Source organism: Tursiops truncatus, chromosome 6 (genome assembly GCF_011762595.2).
Source record: "Tursiops truncatus isolate mTurTru1 chromosome 6, mTurTru1.mat.Y, whole genome shotgun sequence".
NCBI lineage: Eukaryota > Metazoa > Chordata > Mammalia > Artiodactyla > Delphinidae > Tursiops > Tursiops truncatus.
In genome coordinates, this window is record NC_047039.1 from 23083709 (window position 1) to 23102949 (window position 19241).

Genomic DNA, 19241 nt, shown 5'->3' on the forward strand with positions numbered 1-19241 from the left:
AATAGTTAATCAATTACAAAGATATTAAATTTGTTTAGTAACATGCATAGTTGTGAATGAGTGTCGATAGGAAAAACGAGTTCATAAATGTAAGTGGTGAAAATACCAGCTATACCAACATAGAGGTACTGTGTTGAAAGTATGATGTGTTTCAAAGTGATTATAAGACTTTCAAACTAATTTCATATAGACATAATTTTTTAAATTTTATGTTGTCTAATGCATAAAACCATTACTAATATTTTACATTTTATAAACTTTGATTCCATATAAGCTTGAGAATTTGTCTTATTTTAATTAAAAATTTTTCTACTTCTGGAAAATTGGGGCTGATATTGCTTCCCACTCCTTTCTACTCTAATATTAGACTCAATTATATACATGGTTATGCTTCTGGCCATGGTTCTTAAATTCAAAGTATCATCTGGAAACCAATGTCTTAGTTTTTACTTATTACACTGAGGAAACTTGGGAAAGTCTTAGGGGGAAGTCCTAAAATTCTGCAAACCCCTGTCTCAAATCTATCTTAATGAATATTGCCAAATACTGGGTTGGTCTGTTAGACTCAGTTACTACAGTTGTCCCTTGGTATCCATGAGGGATTGCTTCTAGAACCCCCCACAGATACCAAAATCCGAGGATGCTCAAGTCCCTTATATAAAATGACATACAATTTGCGTATAACCTACATATATCCTTCTATATGCTTTGAATTATCTCTAGATTATTTATAGTACCTAAAACAACGTAAATGCCATGTAACTGGTAAATACAATGTAAATAATTGTCAGCATGCAGCAAATTCAAGTTTTGCTTTCAGAAACTTTCTGGAACTTCTTTTTGGTGAATATTTTTCACCTGTGACTGATTATATCTGTGGGTTAGGAACTCACAGATATGTAAGAGCAACTGCTTTCTTTTCTGGACACTTCCCATAGTTCACATTGGAAATGTCAGATATTAATTTATCTGAAAATAACAGGTATTAACTTTCCTAGCTTTCTTTACAGCTAAAGATGTCCATGTGACACAGTTCTGGAAAGTGGAATCCAAGGAGAAATCTACTGGAGGATTTCTAGAAAATTTTTTCCTCCCTGATGAAACAGGAGAGGAATGCAAGAAGAGCTCCTTTTCCAAATCTTATTTTTTCAACCTTTGGAGATGTTTATGTGAGATTGTGATAATTAGAGCTGTGACAGTCATCTTGTGGTGATCAAGTGACAAGACTGAAGAATGGAGGATGTAAAATAATGTAAAATGCCAAGAAAAGAAAACAAGGGAGGAACAAAAGAGGTGCAAAAACAGACAAAAAAATTAACAAAATGGAAATAGTAAGTCCTTATTTACCAATAATTATTTTAAATATAAATGGATTAAATTTCCCAATCAAATGACAGAGTGGCTAAATGGATTTAAAAAAAAACAAGATCTAACCAATATGTTATCTATCAGAGATACATTTTAGAGTTAAGGACACACAAGGCTGAAAGTAAATGAGTGGAAAAAGATGCTTTATGCCAACGGTAACACAAAGAAATTATAGATAGCTATACCTACATCAGATAAAATAGACTTTGAGTTAAAAACTGTCACAAGAGACAAAAAAAGTCATTACATAATGATAAAGGGTCACTTCATTAGGAAGACGTAACAATTATAAATATATATACACCCAGTATCAGAGTACTTAAATATATAAAGCAAATATTAAGAGATCTGAAATGAGGAATAGACAGCAATACAATAATAGTAAGGGATTTCAATATCCCACTTGAAATAATGGATATTGTAATATCTCCTCTTTCATTTCTAATTATATTTATTTGAGTGTTTTCTCTTTTTTTCTTATTTCAGCTAAGGGTTTGTTGATTTTGTTTGTCTTTTCAAAAATTATCTTAGTTTTGTTAATATCTGATATTCAAAAAGGGTACTAAGAACACAAAATAGGGAACGAATAATCTCTTCAATAAATGGTGTTGGGAAAACTGGGTATTCACATGCAGAAGAATGAAATTGGACCCTTATTTCATACCATACACAAAAATCAACTCATAATTGATTAAAGACAAACATAAAACTTGAAACCATAGAACTACTAGAAGAGAACATGGGGAAAAATCTTGACATTAGCCTGAGCAATGATTTTTTTGGATATGACGTCAAAAGCACAGGAAAAAAAAAGTAAAAATAGACATGTGAGATTACATCAAACTAAAAAGCTTTTGCACAGAAAAGGAAACAATGGAGTGAAAAGGCAACCTATGGAATGGGAGAAAATATTTGAAAGCTATATATATGATAAGGGGTTAATATCCAAAACATATAAGGAACTCCTTCAATTCAAAAGCAAAAAAAAAAAAAAAAAAAAAAAAAAATCCCAACTAAACCAATTTTAAAAAAGAGCAATGGACTAGAATATCAACCAGTTTCTTCAGGAAGACATGCAAATGGCCAAGATGTATATAAAATGATGTTCAACATCACTAATCGTCAAAGAAATACAAATCAAAACCACAATATGATATCATCTTACACCTGTTAGAAATGTCATTATCAAAAGATGAAAGATTAACAAGCATTGGTGAGAATGTGGGAGAAAGGGAACCTTTATACACTATTGGTGGGAAATGGAAATTGATTCAGCCATTATGGAAAACAATATGGGGTTCCTCAAAAAATTAAAAATAGGATTGCATATGATCCAGAAATCCCATTTCTGGGTATATAGCCAAAGGAATGGAAATTAGAATCACCTGATACAAGAGATATCTGCCCTACATGTTTACTGCAACATTATTCGCAATAGCCAAGATATGGAGACAAACTAAATGTTGACCAATGGATGAATGGATAAAGAATGTGTGTGTGTGTGTGTGTGTGTGTGTGTGTGTGTGTATGTGTATACATATATGAATTATTAAGCCTAAAAGGGAGGAAATCATGTCAATTGTCCCAACAAGAATAGAGCTAGAAGACATTATGCTAAGTGAACTAGCAAGCCACAGAAAGAAATATACTGCATGATGCCACTTATACATGGAATCTATAGTCAAATAAAACAGTCAAACTCATAAAATCAGAGGGTAGAATAGTGGTTTCCAGGGTCTTGGGGGGAAAGGGAAGTGGGGTAATGTTGGTCAAAGATTACAAATTTTCAGTTATGCAAGGTGAATAAGTTCTGGAGGTCTAATGTACAGTATGGTGACAATAGTTAACACTACTGTATTGTATACTTGAAATCTGGTAAGAGGGTAGATTTAAGTATTCTCATCAGGAAAAGGTAACTATGTGATGTGATGGATAAGTTAATAAATTTCATTGTGGTAACAACATATATGTATATAAAAACATCAATTGTACACCTTAATTATATACATTTTAATCTGTCATTTGTACCACTATAAAGTTGAAGAAAATTTTTGAAGATTGAATTCATACTATTTTTTTGATCTCAACAGAATGAAAGTAGAAATCAGTAACATAAGGAAAATGGGAAAATTCACAGATATGTGGAAATTAAACAACACACTCAAAGAACGAATAAATTAAGAAATCACATTGTGGTAAAAAATGTACTTGATATGATCTTAAATATGTTAAGGCTTGTTTTGTGGCCTACCATGTGATCTCTACGGGAGAATGTTATAAATGTGCTTTAGAATAATGTGTATTCTTCTGCTGTTGGGTGGAAAGTTCTGTAAATGTCTGTTAGGTTCATTTGGTCTATAGGATTCAAGTTCACTGATTCCTTACTGATCTTCTGTCTGAATAATTTATCTATTATTGAAAGTGGGGTATTGAAGTCTCTTTCTGTCTTTAGATATATCAATATTTGCTTTATATTATTAAGTCTTCTGATGTTGAGTGTGTATATTTATAAATGTTATATCTCCCTCTTGAATTTACTCCTTTGGTATTATGTAATGACCTTCTTTGTGTCTTATGACACTTTTAGACTTAAAGTTTATTTTATCTATTATTAGTATAGTTACTTCTCCTTCCTTTGTGTTACTATTTGCATGAAATACTTGTTTCCATCTATTCATTTTCAGCTTATGTGTGTCTTTAAATGTAAGATGAGTCTCTTGTAGACAAATATGGTTGGATCCTGTGTATTTTTTTTTTTTAAATCCATTTGGGTACTCTGTGCTTTTTGATTGGTGAGTTTAATCAGTTTACATTTAAAGTAATTATTAATAGGTAAGAACTTACTATCACATTTTGTTAATGTTTTCTGTCATTTTTCTGTCTATTTTTTTGTTCATTTTTGTCTACCCCCCACTGGAAATCTCATAATACATATTTTGGTCTGCTTGATGTTGTCCTATAAGTACCGTCATCAGTTTTCTTCATTCTTTATTTATTTATTTACTTATTTATTTGTTCTTGAGACTTGATAATTTTAATTGTCTATCTTCAAGTTCACTAAACCTTTCTTCTGTCTGTTCAAATCTGATTTTGAACCCCTCTAGTTAATTTTTTTTATTTTAGTTACTGTACTTTTTAGCTCCATAATTTCTGTTCAGTTCCTTTTTATAATTTCCATCTTTTGTTGGTTTTCTCATTTTGTTTATACATCATTTTCCTGATTTCCTTCCATTCTTTTTTTTTTTTTTTTTGCGGTATGCGGGCCTCTCACTGTTGTGGCCTCTCCTGTTGCAGAGCACAGGCTCTGGACATGCAGGCTCGGCGGCCATGGCTCACGGGCCCAGCTGCTCCGCGGCATGTGGGATCTTCCCGGACCGGGGCACAAACCCGTGTCCCCTGCATCAGCAGGCAGACTCTCAACCACTGCGCCACCAGGGAAGCCCCCTTTCATTCTTTTTAAAATTATTTTTTAACCATATTTAGATGTCACCAAGTAGATGGCAGTGTCTTAACTGTCAGGCCTGAAGGCCTCTTCCATGCATCAAGGGAAAACTAACATTTTCTCCTTTCAGATAACAACTGATTTCCTTCAGTCCTTTGTTTGTGTTTTTCCTTAGCACTTTGAGCATATTTAAAACATTTGTTTTAAAGTCTTTGTGTAGTAAGTTTGATGTTTTGGGCTTACTCAGGAATGATTTCTTTCAACCTAATTTGTTCATTAGAATGAGCAGTGCTTTCCTGTTTCATATTATGCCTTGTAATTTCTTTTTTCAAAGCTTGCCATGTGACTGTTATAATGCAGTAACTTTGGAAATCACATTATCTTCTTTCTCCAAGGTTTGATATTTGTATTGTTGAAGGTTATGTTAGTCTGTTTTGAGAATTTTTCAAACTATTATGCAAAAACTATTTCTTGATGTGTGTGATCACTGAACTCTCTGTTCCTTTAACTCATGCTCAACTAATGTTTGACAGAGATTTCCTTTAATGAAAGGAATTGAAACTAAGAAACAACAACAAGAAAAAACAGAGAAAGAGAGAAAGACACACACACAGAGGGAGAGAGAGAGAGAACAACAGCCACCTCTTCCAGTCTTTGCATGCCTATATCTCTTAGCTTAAGGATCAATCCATGTGAAAGCTTAAGGTTTTCTCAGGACTTTTCTGAGAAAAGTCCTGTGCATGTGAATGGCTTTCTAAATTCTGCCATACATATGACTGCTTTTGAATACTTTAATTTCCCAAAAAGTCTCACTCCAGCTTCTTCTATATGCCTTAGGTAGTATATTGTACGTCCATCTTGTAGTTTTATGAGCAACTCCTGACGCTTTTCCTGCCTGGATTCTGAGTTATGCAAAACAAATGAGCACCTGACAGCAGTCCTTCAAGTATCCCCAGACTGGTTAGAAGAGTTATACACAGTAGATGGCAAATAACATCTGCTCTGCTCCCTCCAGTTCTGATGGAAGAAGGGGACTGGAAACTGAGCTTCCACCTTCTCAAAACCAAGGCCACTGCCATGCTGAGAAGGGGGTGGGGCCAGTGTGAATAAGCGTGTTTTTTTTTTCTTGTTTGGGTGTTTTCATAGTGTGTAAAGCGTTGACTATTTTCCAGAGCTTGTATCAAGTAGTTTCAGACAGTCTCTAGTTGTGTTTTTAATATTTCTTGGAAGAATGAGAGCTTGGAGCTTCCTAGCCCACCATTCTGCAGATACTATCCCCTCTTTATTTTTTGATAAACAAGAATTTACTCTTTTTTTTCCTCTTCTTGGGATGCTCTTCCCCAAATAATTTCCAGGTTGGATCCCTCTCCTCCTTCGTGGTTTTGCTCAAGTGTCACTTGCTCCATGAGGCATTTTGTCTCCACTTTGTCCTAACATTCACTATCCCCCTTTCCTTTTTTATTTTTATTTTATTTATTTTATTTTATTTTATTTTTGCGTTATGTGGGCCTCTCACTGTCGTGGCCTCTCTCGTTGCGGAGCACAGGCTCCGGACATGCCGGCTCAGCGGCCATGGCTCACGGGCCCAGCCGCTCTGCGGCATGTGGGATCCTCCCGGACCAGGGCACGAACCCGTGTCCCCTGCATCGGCAGGTGGACTCTCAACCACTGCGCCACCAGGGAAGCCCCCCCTTTCCTTTTTTAAACTTTTCATTTTGAGGCAATTGTAAACTCACAATAAGTTGTAAGAAATAATATGGGGAAATTCCATATACTATTTACCCAGTTTCCCCCAATGGTAAAAATTTGCACACCTGCAGTACAATGTCACAACCAGAATATTGACATTAACACAGACAAGGTACAGAATTATTTCCATCACACCAAGAGTACCCCGTGTCACATTTTTATAGCCACACTCATCTCCCCATCTCATTTCACCCCACCTCATTTCACCCCATCTCTGACCCCTAAAAACCACTAATCTGTTCTCCATTTCTATAATTTTGTCATTTCAAGAATGTTATATAAATGGAATCATATAGCAGGCTATCTTTTTGAATTGGCTATTTATTTCAACATAATTCCTTGGACACTTATCCTAATTGTATCAATAGTTTGTTCCTTTTACTGCTGACTTAGAGCCCAATGTATGGGTGTCCTAGAGTTTATTTAACTCATTGACAGACATCTAGGTTGTTTTTAGTTTTTTACCATTAACAATAAAGCTGCACTGACCATTTGTTTGAGGTTTCTGTGTGAATGTAAGTTTTCATTTCTCTGGGACAAATGTCCAAGAGTATAATTGCTTAGTTAAATGGTAAATGCATGTTCCAGAAGAACAGGTTTTTCTTGGAGCTTTTTTGTCTGTGTCTGTTGGCAGTCCAGATTGGAGGCTTCTATAATTCTCTGTGTGGGATATAAAGTCTGCAATAAGAAAACCCAGGGAACTTGCTGCCATGGCACACCTCAAGCCCTGTGGTCCCTAGGCAGTTTATTTTCTTTTTCCGCCTTTCAGAATCTCCCAATGCTTGCTATTGTGTTTTGTCCAGGGTTTTTAATTTTAAGAAGGAAGATGGATGTGGCTATTCCATCTTACTGAATGGGAAGTCCTTCTTTACTTTCTCCAAAAATCTTATCACCACCTAACATAGTGTACAGGTTACTTATTTATTTACATATTTGCTTATCCTGCATGGGAATAGAATCTCAATAAATCAGAAAATTGTTGTTGTTCTCTGCCATCTCTCTGGAGCATAGACCAGAGCCTGGTTTAATAAAAATTTGTTGAATAAAGAAATGAGTAGGTGGTTGCCAGAGGGAAGGGGGTTTGAGGAATGGAAGGAAAGGGTGAAGGGGGTCAAGAGGTACAAACTCCCAGTTATAAAATAAATAAGTCAGGGTGATGTAATTTACAGCATGTTGACTATAATCAATAATATTGCAGAGCATACTTGAAAGTTGGCAAGAGAGTGAATCCTAAAAGTTAATTTTGTATGTTGGCGAATGGTAACTAGACTTATCGTGGTAATCATTTCACAATGCATACACGTATCACATCATTAGGTCATACACCTAAAACCAATAGAATGTTATATATCAATTATACCTCTATTAAAAAAAATGAAAGAGAGAAAAACAAAACAAAACAAAAAAGAAATTAGTAAATGACTGCTACTCTTCTTTTCTTTACACTATTTCCTTGGTGTAGATTTCTAGTAAACTATAAATTTACTAGATCACAGTGTACTAACATTTTTGTGAATATTGAAAAATGTTACGATTTTTTCTCCAAAAGATTAGATCACTTTGCACTGACACCATTAAAAAAATCTCTGTACGATTTTCACCTTTTAGTATTTCATGTCTGCAAAGGGGGAACATCATCTTACAGTGGGTAAGGAGAAAAATCACCTGTGTATTTTCCTTCCCTCAGACCCCATCCTTAGGCCCAGGCACATCACCTGCATTCTCCTGGCCAAGTCAGTCACTTCCTCTTGCTGAGTTCTTGCAGCAGCCTCTCCCCACCAGCCTTCTGGAGTCCCAGTCTCACCCTCCTGCTGTATCCAGGCCTCAGAGGGAACGGGGGCTCTGCACAAGAGTGAGCTATTGAAAAAGACTCTCCTTGACTAAACTTCAGCCAGGCTCCTCTGAACACCCTTCCCAAGTAGAATTCAGCTTTGAACTTCTGTGTCTGCCTTTGCATTGCCCAATTTTAGCAAAACTCCTGCTAAGTCAGTTTAGACAGAACCTCCCACCCTCAATATCTGAACACCCTCAATATCTGATCAAATTCCCTCATCCTTCTCCATCCTCCAGGTGATATCTGATCACCCTGGCATGCCATCAGCATTCCTGTCAATTTGGTTTAGCCAGAATCTTCCCTTACCTGTGATTCTTCCTCTTAGTAATTTTCTATCCACTGTCCACCACCCTGCTCTGTGGCTATAAGTCCCCATTTGTCCATTATGTACCTGGAATTGAGCCCAGTTCTAAACTGAGGCCTCTTTTCTTTTATTGCAGTAATTTCTGAATAAAATCTGCTTTCACTTCTTTCACATCTGTCTGGCTCTGGTTTTCTTTAACACTACGTTCCCAGGACTCCACACTGGAACTCTAGATGTTCTTCCTTGGAAGCACCAGTCCCTTGGCAGTGGACTCATTAGTCCTATGGTCAGTGCATTGTGGATTAAATTGGCATTTATGGGTTGGTCTGGGTCCTTACTACCTTTTATCATGTCAATAGAAAAATGAGTTTTAGTTCCAAAAGACAAAATTACAAATGAGATTTCAGAAAGTGCAGTTTTGCCTCCACTTCTGGCCTGGCTATCCTGCATTTTCTCAATCCAACCTTCCAGGAACTGGACCCTGCCTGCACTGGCTCGTAACTGTTTAGCTAGGTGTTCAAATCGAACATCGGCATGTTACCTTTGACACCTCATCCCTTCCTTAAGATCCATCACTGAGTCCTGTTGAGGAGACTCTTAAAACCTAACCCAACTCTCTCTATCTGGGTATCTTCGTTTCAACCATCCTGGACAAGTCCCTGAACTACTGAGTCACCTTGTGGTGACCTTTGGTGTCTCACAGTTCATTGTCTATGTATCAGGTAGGATGATCATTTGGAAACATAACTCACTGGCTATGGCTTCCCCACTCAATACCTGCACCAGCTCTGGTCAGATGTAGAATAAGGTACAATCTCCTTACCCACTTTCATACCAGCAGAAGCTAACCCTTGACCTCTTCCTTAAACTTCTCTCTTCCCTGCTCCCCTTGTTCTCATCAAGTTGTGACCTCACAGGTGGATTTGTTTGGAGAAGCTGAGCTCTTATCACCAGCACTTACTGCTGGCCCCTCCTTCCACCTCTGAACCTTTACTCTTGTGCACGTGACTGTCTCCTGCTCAGCATTTGGGGCTCAGTGTAGATGTCACCTCCGCTTCCTGGTCTTCCAGGACAAAGCAGCCACTCAAGCTTACTCTATCCAACTGTAATTTGATCCCTGGATTGCACATGTCAACGTGTGATTTGTGCTCACACAGATATGGATAATTGGTGTTTTATCGTCTGCTCCCACTAAGTGTAAGCTCCGGATACAAGTATTTGTCTTGATAGTCTACACCATTGTATCTCCACTGTCCAGACAGGGTCTGACATGTAGTAAGTGCCCAGTATTTATTTGTTGTATGATGCTAAATGAAATTCACACATTTCTCGCAGATTACAAAAACATGGTATTGAGCTGGGGTCCCCTTGGCTTGAGGTCTGCTTGGAAGAAGACAATCTAAGCACACATTGCTCTAGTCCTTCTTTTTCCTAGGCATCTGTGGCTCAAACAGAAGCTGATATCTTTCTTTTTTTCTGGGATGTGGGCAAAGCAAAGACATCCATTGAGGCAATACATTGATTAAACACCAACTCTGTGTTGGGCCTCATGCTTCGTCTGGTCTGGAAGACAGACTGTAAAATAATTGTGAGACAGTATGGTAAAACCCTACTGGAGTTTTGGAGGTTGGGGGATCAGCAGGTGAAACGGTGAGGGGAATCGTAGGCAGGTGGATCATGGCAAATGTGTTCATGGGGACATGAAGCAGATGTTACTCTTTAGATCTGTAAGTGGCTTATAAAGGCTGGTTGCATGCAGCAGAAGACATGGCTGGACAGGAGACATGGGCCTGGACAGTGAGGCCCTCAGCCCAGCACGAGGGGTCCATAGCCAGCGCTGGTCCTTAGAGGGCCCATGCAGGTCCTGCTCTGCCTGGTTCCTTCCTGCAGAGATGCCTCCACCAGGCCAAGAGGATGTGTCCACCTGGGACCTGCACTCCTCCTTCTAGATCATGTATGGGGTACTCTAAACATCCAGAATTCTCTGTCCAAACATCCCGAGGGCTGACCACCCTCCAATGTGCACCCTTGGGCCTGAGGGGTAGCTGAGCATATGCGTGTGCACAGAAATTAGAGGTACAGACTGGCATGTCCACATGCATGTGCATGAGTTCCTGGGTTGGGGTTTCCTTTGGACTGAGGCCTGGTCTGGGACCAGGGCTTTAAAATATTTAGACATATGGGATGTGGACCATCCCTCCCCTTCCTGCTCTGGGAGGGTTTGTGTGGACCTGGTCTTGGAAGTTGTGAGCCACATGAGATTTATTTAGTCAGCAAGCACCCAAAGGGTCTAGGGGAGGGAGTGAAAGATCAGATGTGAATATCCCTGCGATGTTCTGTAAATGTGTGATGGATTAGAGGGGGCTTGTGACAGGGAGTTGTGCTAAAGTGGCCCCCACATGGCTGTGGATGGGGGGCATGGGCTCTGAGGTGGACTCGGGTTCTTCTTCTGGTTCTGCCTATTAGTTAGGTGGACTTGGGCAAGTTACTTATTTCTCCAAGTCTCATTTCCCACAACTGTAAATAGAGTAAATCATCCAGAATCATCTGCAAATGTGAGTTCATTCCCATGTCATTATTAAGGAACAAGTTTTCTTGTGGTACAGAAGCAGCCCTGGTAATGTATCCCAGCATGGACTTTCTCTCCTACCAGAAAGGAGGTGGCCCATTCAGGAAATGAAACATCCCTTTGAGCTTCACCTTGGCTTGCTGGGGTGGAAATGCATGGCATTCTGGACCCATGGACCCTCCTGGAAAGCTTGGAGAAGCCTTGGCTGCACATGTATGGTACATTTGTGTGTCCATGCTTGGTGAGGCCCTGTTTGTGGGCTCTGATGGCTGAGTTTGTTTTTCTGCCTGGTGGGGCTGCAGTATTTCATTCTGGAAACCTCATTCAGATGACGTTATTCTAATGGCTTTTGCAGAAGGTCAGTTGCCTTCTGAGAATCCAATATCTACCAGAGAAGGATTCAAGACTTCCTCAAAATATGATGGGAATAATTGTCTCTGGATTTCCCCTAGGAATTTAGGGGGGATATTTTTTCTCTTATTAAATTTTAAAAAAAGGAAAGAAATTGAAGCTTGTGTTGTGCTTGGAAAGGAGGAAGAACCTCCAGATGTTCTTTGTTTTCTGCTTCGATGCAAGTACTACCACTTTCAAGATGTTTGGGGGTTGGGGGTCATTGCTTAGTGTGGAAGAGAGAAATTCCAGACTGGGACTGTGGGTGCCTGGCGTTGTGTCCACTATGGGGTGTCGGGGCATCGGTGACTTCGCCTCCTTGGTGGCCCTGTAGACCAGTGGGTAAGGACAAATAATCCTTCCAAATAAACAAGATCAAAACTTTTATTTAGTGCTTACTGTGTGTTAGACAATGGAAACATTCTGTGGTTCATTTAATTCTCATGTCTGCGGGCAACTTAAGCAGTCAGGGCCCTTGGTTCCTCATCTGTACAATGGGCAGAGCAAGAGAACCAAGCCCTTTGTCTTTCGGTGAGGGTTGGTGTACCTCTTTTGCCTTCTATGTGGCTACCACCTTCCTCAGCAGCACAGACTAGTGTGAGTGACAAGTGTGAACCTGTCTTCATGCTGGGCTCTGGGGTACTTGACCACAGACTGTGGGAATGAGTTGAAGATATGTCCACCAGAAAAAAAAATGCACAACCAAAAGTTGAGAATTATGTTTTATTCGAGAACATTACTGAAGACTATAGCCCGGGTAGGCAGCCTCTCAGATAGCTCTGAGGGACTATTCCAAAGAGGTAAAGAAGGAGTCAGGATATATAGGAGTTTTTGCTGAAAAAACAAACAAACAAACTTGTAGTCAAACATCAAAAGGTTGCTGCTAAACACTAAAAACAGAGATCTCAAATGAATGATTTTTGTGCTTTTCTATATGGGAAGATGCAAGAGTCTAGGCTCATAGAAATTATTCCTTTGATATGCATTTTAACTATCTGGGGCCAGTACCCAGTTTGTCTCCATCCTGAATCCCCTCAGGGTGCACTGTCAGGGGTGGTTGCAGTGGCTGACGGCTTGATGGTGGGTGTAATTCATTGTTTACTGGAATGGCAGGCAACATTCTTTGTTTACTGAAAAGGCAGGCAAAATTTTTTGCCCACAGATAGATGGTGAACAACTTGGCTAAGCATGTATATAAATGCCTCCTCCTATGACTGTAGTTTCTGGAATGTCCATCTTTTGTCAGGTACTGTGTTAGGGCTCTGCTTATATTATCAGTCAAAAAAATATATTCGTTGGCACCTATTTTAGTTATCAGGCTGGGTTCTGGGTGCCAGGAAGACATCCTGTTCTTCAGCAGACAAAACATGTATTTCCCAACCACCCCATGATCCAGTGGGCAGAGATGTACACTTGCTCTTCATGACAATTCTAAGTAGTGGCAACCACCACACTTCATACAGGAAGAGCCAATACAGAAGTCACCCAGTTTGTCCAGAAGTGACTTGGCACTGGCTCTGGCCTGGAGGCCTGGGTGTGAACTCAGCCATGCCGTTCCTAGGGTCTACAAGACTACAAAGTCCCTTCCTGAGCCACGATGACATGAAGACAAAAGCACGTCGTCAAAATTTTAAGGAGCTCTCAAAAAATGAGAGTTTTAGACCACTATCAAGGCACATAACTGCCAAGTGGGTTGGGATTCACAGCCCAGGTCTGACTCCCCATTCTTTGCACCAGCTCTACAGCCCTCAAGGTGGGTCCCACACCACATGGCTGCACAGGAATGAATGAGCACAGTAGCAACGCTGCAGGTTTTTCCAGAGAGGTTTCAGAGGGAGAGGCAGGTAGAGAAGACTCATGGAGAGAGGGCAGGAGGTGCGTTCTCTGCAGGGACAGTGGAAGAAAAGAGCCTGGGGGGCATTTGCACAGCCCAATGGGTCAGAGGCCAGGGGAAAAGAAATTGTAGGGAGCAGAAATGGAGATTAGGTTTGACCAGGGCATGCAGATGAGAATGAAGACAGGAGAACAGTGTATGCCTTCTCTGAGGGTCAGGCCAGAGTGTGAGCTCCCAGGGTGCCCTCCACAGCTGGTTAGGGCAGAATCGGGGTATGCATTGCTGCATTATAATTCCCCATATTGTACCATTTATTTCCACAAGGGGAATAAATTCTTGATGTTGCTTGTTTCCTGACCCAGGGGAGGAGACCCAGGCATAGAAGTGGCCCAGGACCCATGAGTCCTTCTCCCATGGTCATCCATTAGTGCTGGAGGGGAGATGTCTCAGGACATCAGTGATAACAGGAAAGCTGTGATAACAAGCAAGCTGGTCTCCTAGCAGCCAATCCCATGGTGAGCTCATCACAATGTTCTGAGCGCACTAGAGAGAGGCGATAACAGAGTCCCTGTTTGCAGAGTCATAGTTGAAGGAATTCTACTTGGAGGATATCCTGAGTGTGCCTAGAGGGACCCATGCAGGTCCAGGGTTGTCCAGTGCTTGGAGTGCTCCTGTTCTCCTAGTTCTCACTGTGACCGTACGCTCTTGTGTCTCATTACGTGACACTTTTATTGGAACTAGAGGAAGGTAAGCTAATCATCTTGGGTCAATTCCAATTCTACACTCCAGATGGGATTTGTACCCCTATTCCTTGCATGTGTGTGGCCTAATGGGGTATAAGGGCTTTTGCATTTACTGTCTGTATTCATCCTCCTGACAGCCTCTCTAGTGGTGGAGGTGCTATTAGACCACCTCATAGGTGCACAGAGATTCAGCATCTGCCTGGGAACCAGGACTAGAGCTAGATTTCAGGACAACAGACCCCAATGTCATTCCCCAGCAGTGTTACGTTTTGTAAAGCTTTTTTTTTTCTTTGTCATAATAATTGTAAGACACATTGGAGAATGCCAAAGAAAAATAAGTAATAATGATTGCTAATATTTATTGACCTCCATGCCAGGCTGTGTTGTAGACTCAAAAAGCATTACCTCAATTGAATGGGCTCCAGGAGTGACCTATTATCACTGTACTAAGAAGCCTGGATTTGAGCTGGTGCACAGAGCCTATGAGGACATAATTCCTTGACAGGCCATGGATTTCAGCAGAAGCCAGCAGCATGTGTATTGGCTGTTTCTTTCACCCACATCAGCTCAAAATTTGCCCCTGTAAGCTCCTGTTTCAGCAGAGCCTGAGGGCTGCACTGTGTCATTTTGTGAGGGGAAGGTGGTTGGCATTGAGTCAAGCTGGTGAACACGCTACTAAACAGCCCTAAGTCCTGCATGCGCTGGTGGATGAGGGCTGGCAGTGAGTCCTTCTGGACTTGGATTAAATAAAAGTTGCCACTATCTGTGTTTCATCAGTACTTAAAAAATAAAAACAATCTGACACGGGTAAAAGGAAATAATTTTGCTGAGTATTTTGAAATACTTAGGGAATTAAATACTTCATAAAAAAAGTAGGCAGGCTTGTCAGGTTTTATTAAAACAGCACATTTATGACTGCAGAGGTCCAGACCGAAGTTTTCTTGTTTGTTACTTTCTGTCCCTGGGGAAGTTGTCCTTGAACACAGCCTCTGTGGTAATATTCTAGGATGCTAACAGTCACGGGCAATCCCTGAAACCACTTGGGCAAAGAGAAAGAGGGAGAAAACGTTCACTGCTTGCTGAAGGCTTTTCCTTTCTCCATTTCTTCCCTGTTAGTTCCACATTTTACCTCTTCCTTCAAATCCCCATCTGCCCCTTTCATTCCCACTCAGCAGACATCCTAGGTTCCTGGCCCATACATGACTATATGCTGATCAGGAGGAGGTCCTCCGTGTCATAAAACGATGTAAATCCAGATCACCTACCTCAAGAATGATGGGGTTTTGCCATGATGAGGCACCTTGTGCACTTCCCAACCTGTACAACTGCACACGATTACCCGACTTAACCTCCATCTCAGCAAGAAATTCAGAATGATGCCCCTCAAGTCCCGACTGCCTCTGGAGAATGTGCCCTTGCTCCTGATGGGCTTGTCTTTCTACTGAGCTGTGAACACCCCTCATTTGCCAGCTCCCTTCCTGTTTCTCTAAAACCATCACTTTGCCTATGCATTTGGGCCTCCACCCACAAGCCACGCATTTGCGGACCTCAATTTCATTTGTCACCCAGCCCCCCATCTCCCCTTCCAGTCACAGCCGTGCTTCCCGGAAGCCTCCGCTTGCCCATCGCCTTCCGCACCCCGCGCCTAAGCCACTGCTTTCCCAGCATCCGGGACTACCTACTACGCCCACAGGATGCGGCCGGAGTCCCATCCTTGCCGCCTTGCTCTTCTCCCTTCACCCACCCTGGCAAGCGTCACTTGCTCTAGGACTCCCATTGCTCAGGGTGACGCCGCGGCTGCCCCTCCTGCCCCCTCCTCTGCCAGGCGCAGATCCCACGTGGGCTGCGCTGCACGCGTCATCGCTGTGCCCTCAGATCCTCGCACTGTCCCAGGCCCACGCCCGCTATCCGCAGAAGAGGAATCTACACAACTCCGACTCCTCCCTTCTCTTCCAGGACCCATCGCTTCTCCCGACAGCCTGTGGGCCCTGCACTCGCCCCTCCCTCAGACCCTCACGCAGCTTCCTGCCAAAGGAAATGTAGGTCACCCACTTGCTGAACAGGAGTATTTGGGGAGGACTCCATGAGTGCTGCTGATGTCCCGTCACCTCTGAGCTTGTCTGTGGCCACCACGTGCACACTCTGAACACCCCCGTGCTTGGCCATGCCTCCCTGCGTCAGCGCCGCCCATGGGTGGCACCCCAGCAGGTCCATCTCCACTGAGGAACCCCTCCTTGGCGCTGCCAAAGCCTCGAGGCGCCCACGGCCTCCTCTTTGCTCCCAGGACGTTCGGGTCTCTTTTCCTGTGCTCCCTAGCTAGCTGGGCATCTTGGTCACAGCCCTAGAGGCTGCTCTGAGATCCCCGAAGTTCACTTGTCCGACTGTGCTTTCTCTGTGCCCTCCCACCGCAGCCTCGGGCTGACCTTGTGCCCTTGTCCCCAGGCCTGCACGGAGCCTGCAACCAGAGGAGCTTAGGAAATGTTTTCTGGGCAAATGAAGAGGAAGTGCATTTTTACAATTATGCCCCTGAAGTGTTTTTTTGTTTGTTTTTCTTTCCAGCCTTCCTCCTTAAAGACTTTTGTTGCATTCTCCAGTCCCTGGCCTGCTCCTTTTAGAAGACCCTCCCCCAGAAAGAGAAACACGGAGAGTTTTCAGATAAGGCTCTCCACTTTGAAGTGCTTTGGATGTCCCAAGGCCAGCGTTCCAGACGACCTCCTGAGCCTCTCAGCCCCACCTTCGGGCCCACACACTAGGGTCCACGCCCCACTCCGGGCAGACCTTGGCAGTGGCGGAACCAGTTATTTCCTTCTTAGATTGCAGTTCCCAAATCCTTATTTTGCCAACATATACTTTTCTGAAAAACAAACAAAATTAGCCACAGCATATAACCTAGCCAGTGCTTGCACAATTCTTTCTCCTCTTACTGTTTGTCTAACAGGGCATAGAGAAAGAGTACAAGGGGTTAATTGGAGCCCCAGTTGGCATTTTTGCTAGAGATTAAACCCGTTTTTTAGTAGGTCAGCAGGTGAGTGTGGCTAGCCTGTTTCAGCTCATAACTTTCCTCCTAGAGACCTTCCATGTGTTCCTGAAAAATGCCTGGTTTGTTTTGTTGTCTTGTTGTTTTGTAATTGTATTATTTTAATTACGTACATGTTACAAGGTTTTTGACCCACAACCCCTATTTCCAAAGAGCACGGTCTTCCTGGAGAATCTCCACTCACGTATAAGCGGGGAAGAGCCCCTTAGAGCTGGGCCTTCCATACTGGTGAGAGCACTGGGGGTCCAGTGCCCTGAATCTGATATTCCCTCTCTCCACTTCTGCCTTCAATGGCTTAAAGGAAGAGGCAGGGAGAGGATTCCTCAGGTTTCCTGGCCCTGCAGCACCCACTAGTATCTGCTGCTCTGATCTTCCTGTCCTAGTGGCCAGAGGGGTGGAGGTTGGCCCACGCCTGGGGACTAGTGTTGTGTCCTTCCCCTGCAACAGCCAGGATCTGGGGTCTGGCCCGGATTTGGGGGTCTGGCCGTCAGTGGCCCTCGCGCCCTGGAGGCCTGGCCTTGGCAGCCTCCGCTCCGATGGTCACCCTGCTGTTCCCACACTCAGGGCCACCCCAGAAGGTGACCCCCTCCAAAGAGACCCTCAATCATCTCACCAATCTCAAAGTCCTGCAGATGCAGTGTCCTACCACACATGGGGACACAGGTGGCTTCAGAGCCCCTCTGCCTTCAAATGCAGCAGGAGCCCTGTAGCAGCTGAGATGTGGTGAGCATGGCTGGAGTGAGTGTTGGGGTTGGCGTATTATCAGTTTTGTTCCAGTCGTCAAATATGACTTAATGAACTGGTGAGAAGGGTAATCTATTGTACTTACCCATATTTCTGCTCTCTCCAGTGTTTTTCCTTCCTTCCTGGTGCCCCAGGATTCCTTCTCGGTCATTGCTTTTCTGTCTGAAGAACTGATTTGGGCCATTCTTTAAAGGGCAGCCTTCTCCACACAGACATGAGAGCCTGTGGGCAGCTTGCCTGCAGCCACCTGTGTTCCAGGGCTCCTTCTGCAAGGCCCACACAGCCCCTGGAGTCCATGCAGCCCCTGGGGTCTGTAGGAGGTATGCAGAGGTGGCTGTCCCACTGCACGCGCAGTCTGCCTGCCCTAAAGTCCTCCTCCTCCAGCCTACAGACCCCATGCCAGCCTGTCCCACTTGGTGTTGACTACCTGCTCCCTGTCCATAGCACTCTGGGGGTGGGGTGGGTTGCCTGAATTACCCAGCAACTCCAGTCTGGCTAACCCAATGAGCTCCTCTGCAGTTTGGTGGCCAAACCACACCTTCTTCAAGGAAGTCTGAACTCCTCCCAATGTTGTCCTTCTTTGGGTTTCTCCTTCGGGTTTCTCCTTCAGCCTTAGGAGAAACCCTATACCATATAGATTTCTGTATATCCTATACTTATTATTTTATTACAGTTAATAATTCTTGTATTAAACTTCTCCCGTTTAACATACTGCTTGGTTTCTATCTCTTGTTTGGATCCAGACTGATGTATAGGCCAAAATGATTGTTGACAAATGTGCAGAAGGATTCAGTTGAGGAAGGACAGCCTGTCCAACCAATGGCCTGGAACAACTGGATATCCACAGACCAAAAAGTCAACCTTAACATAAACTTTACACAGATTGGGAGAAGACACAAATCTATCAAAGGACTAAATCTAGAAAATATATAGAACTCTCAAAACTCCACAGTGAAAAGAACAAGCTATCCAATTAGACAATGGCCATGAGATCTGAATAGACATTTTACTGACGAAGATACACGGATGGCAAATAGGCCAATGAGATGGCCAACATCATTAGCCATCAAGGAAATGCAAAATGAAATCACAGTGGGACATCGCCATGTACCTATCACAATGGTGAAAATAAAAAGTGACAATTCCAAATGTTGAGGATGCAGAGAAGCTGAATCACTCAGATGTTTCTGGTGAGAATGGAAAATGAGACAGCCCCTCTGGAAAACA

At 42.6% G+C, this 19241-nt stretch overlaps 1 pseudogene; it reads right to left on the reverse strand.

Moving 5' to 3' along the window:
- Positions 1 to 4837: 4837 nt before the first annotated feature.
- Positions 4838 to 4947, reverse strand: LOC117312855 (U6atac minor spliceosomal RNA; annotated as a pseudogene).
- Positions 4948 to 19241: the final 14294 nt, after the last annotated feature.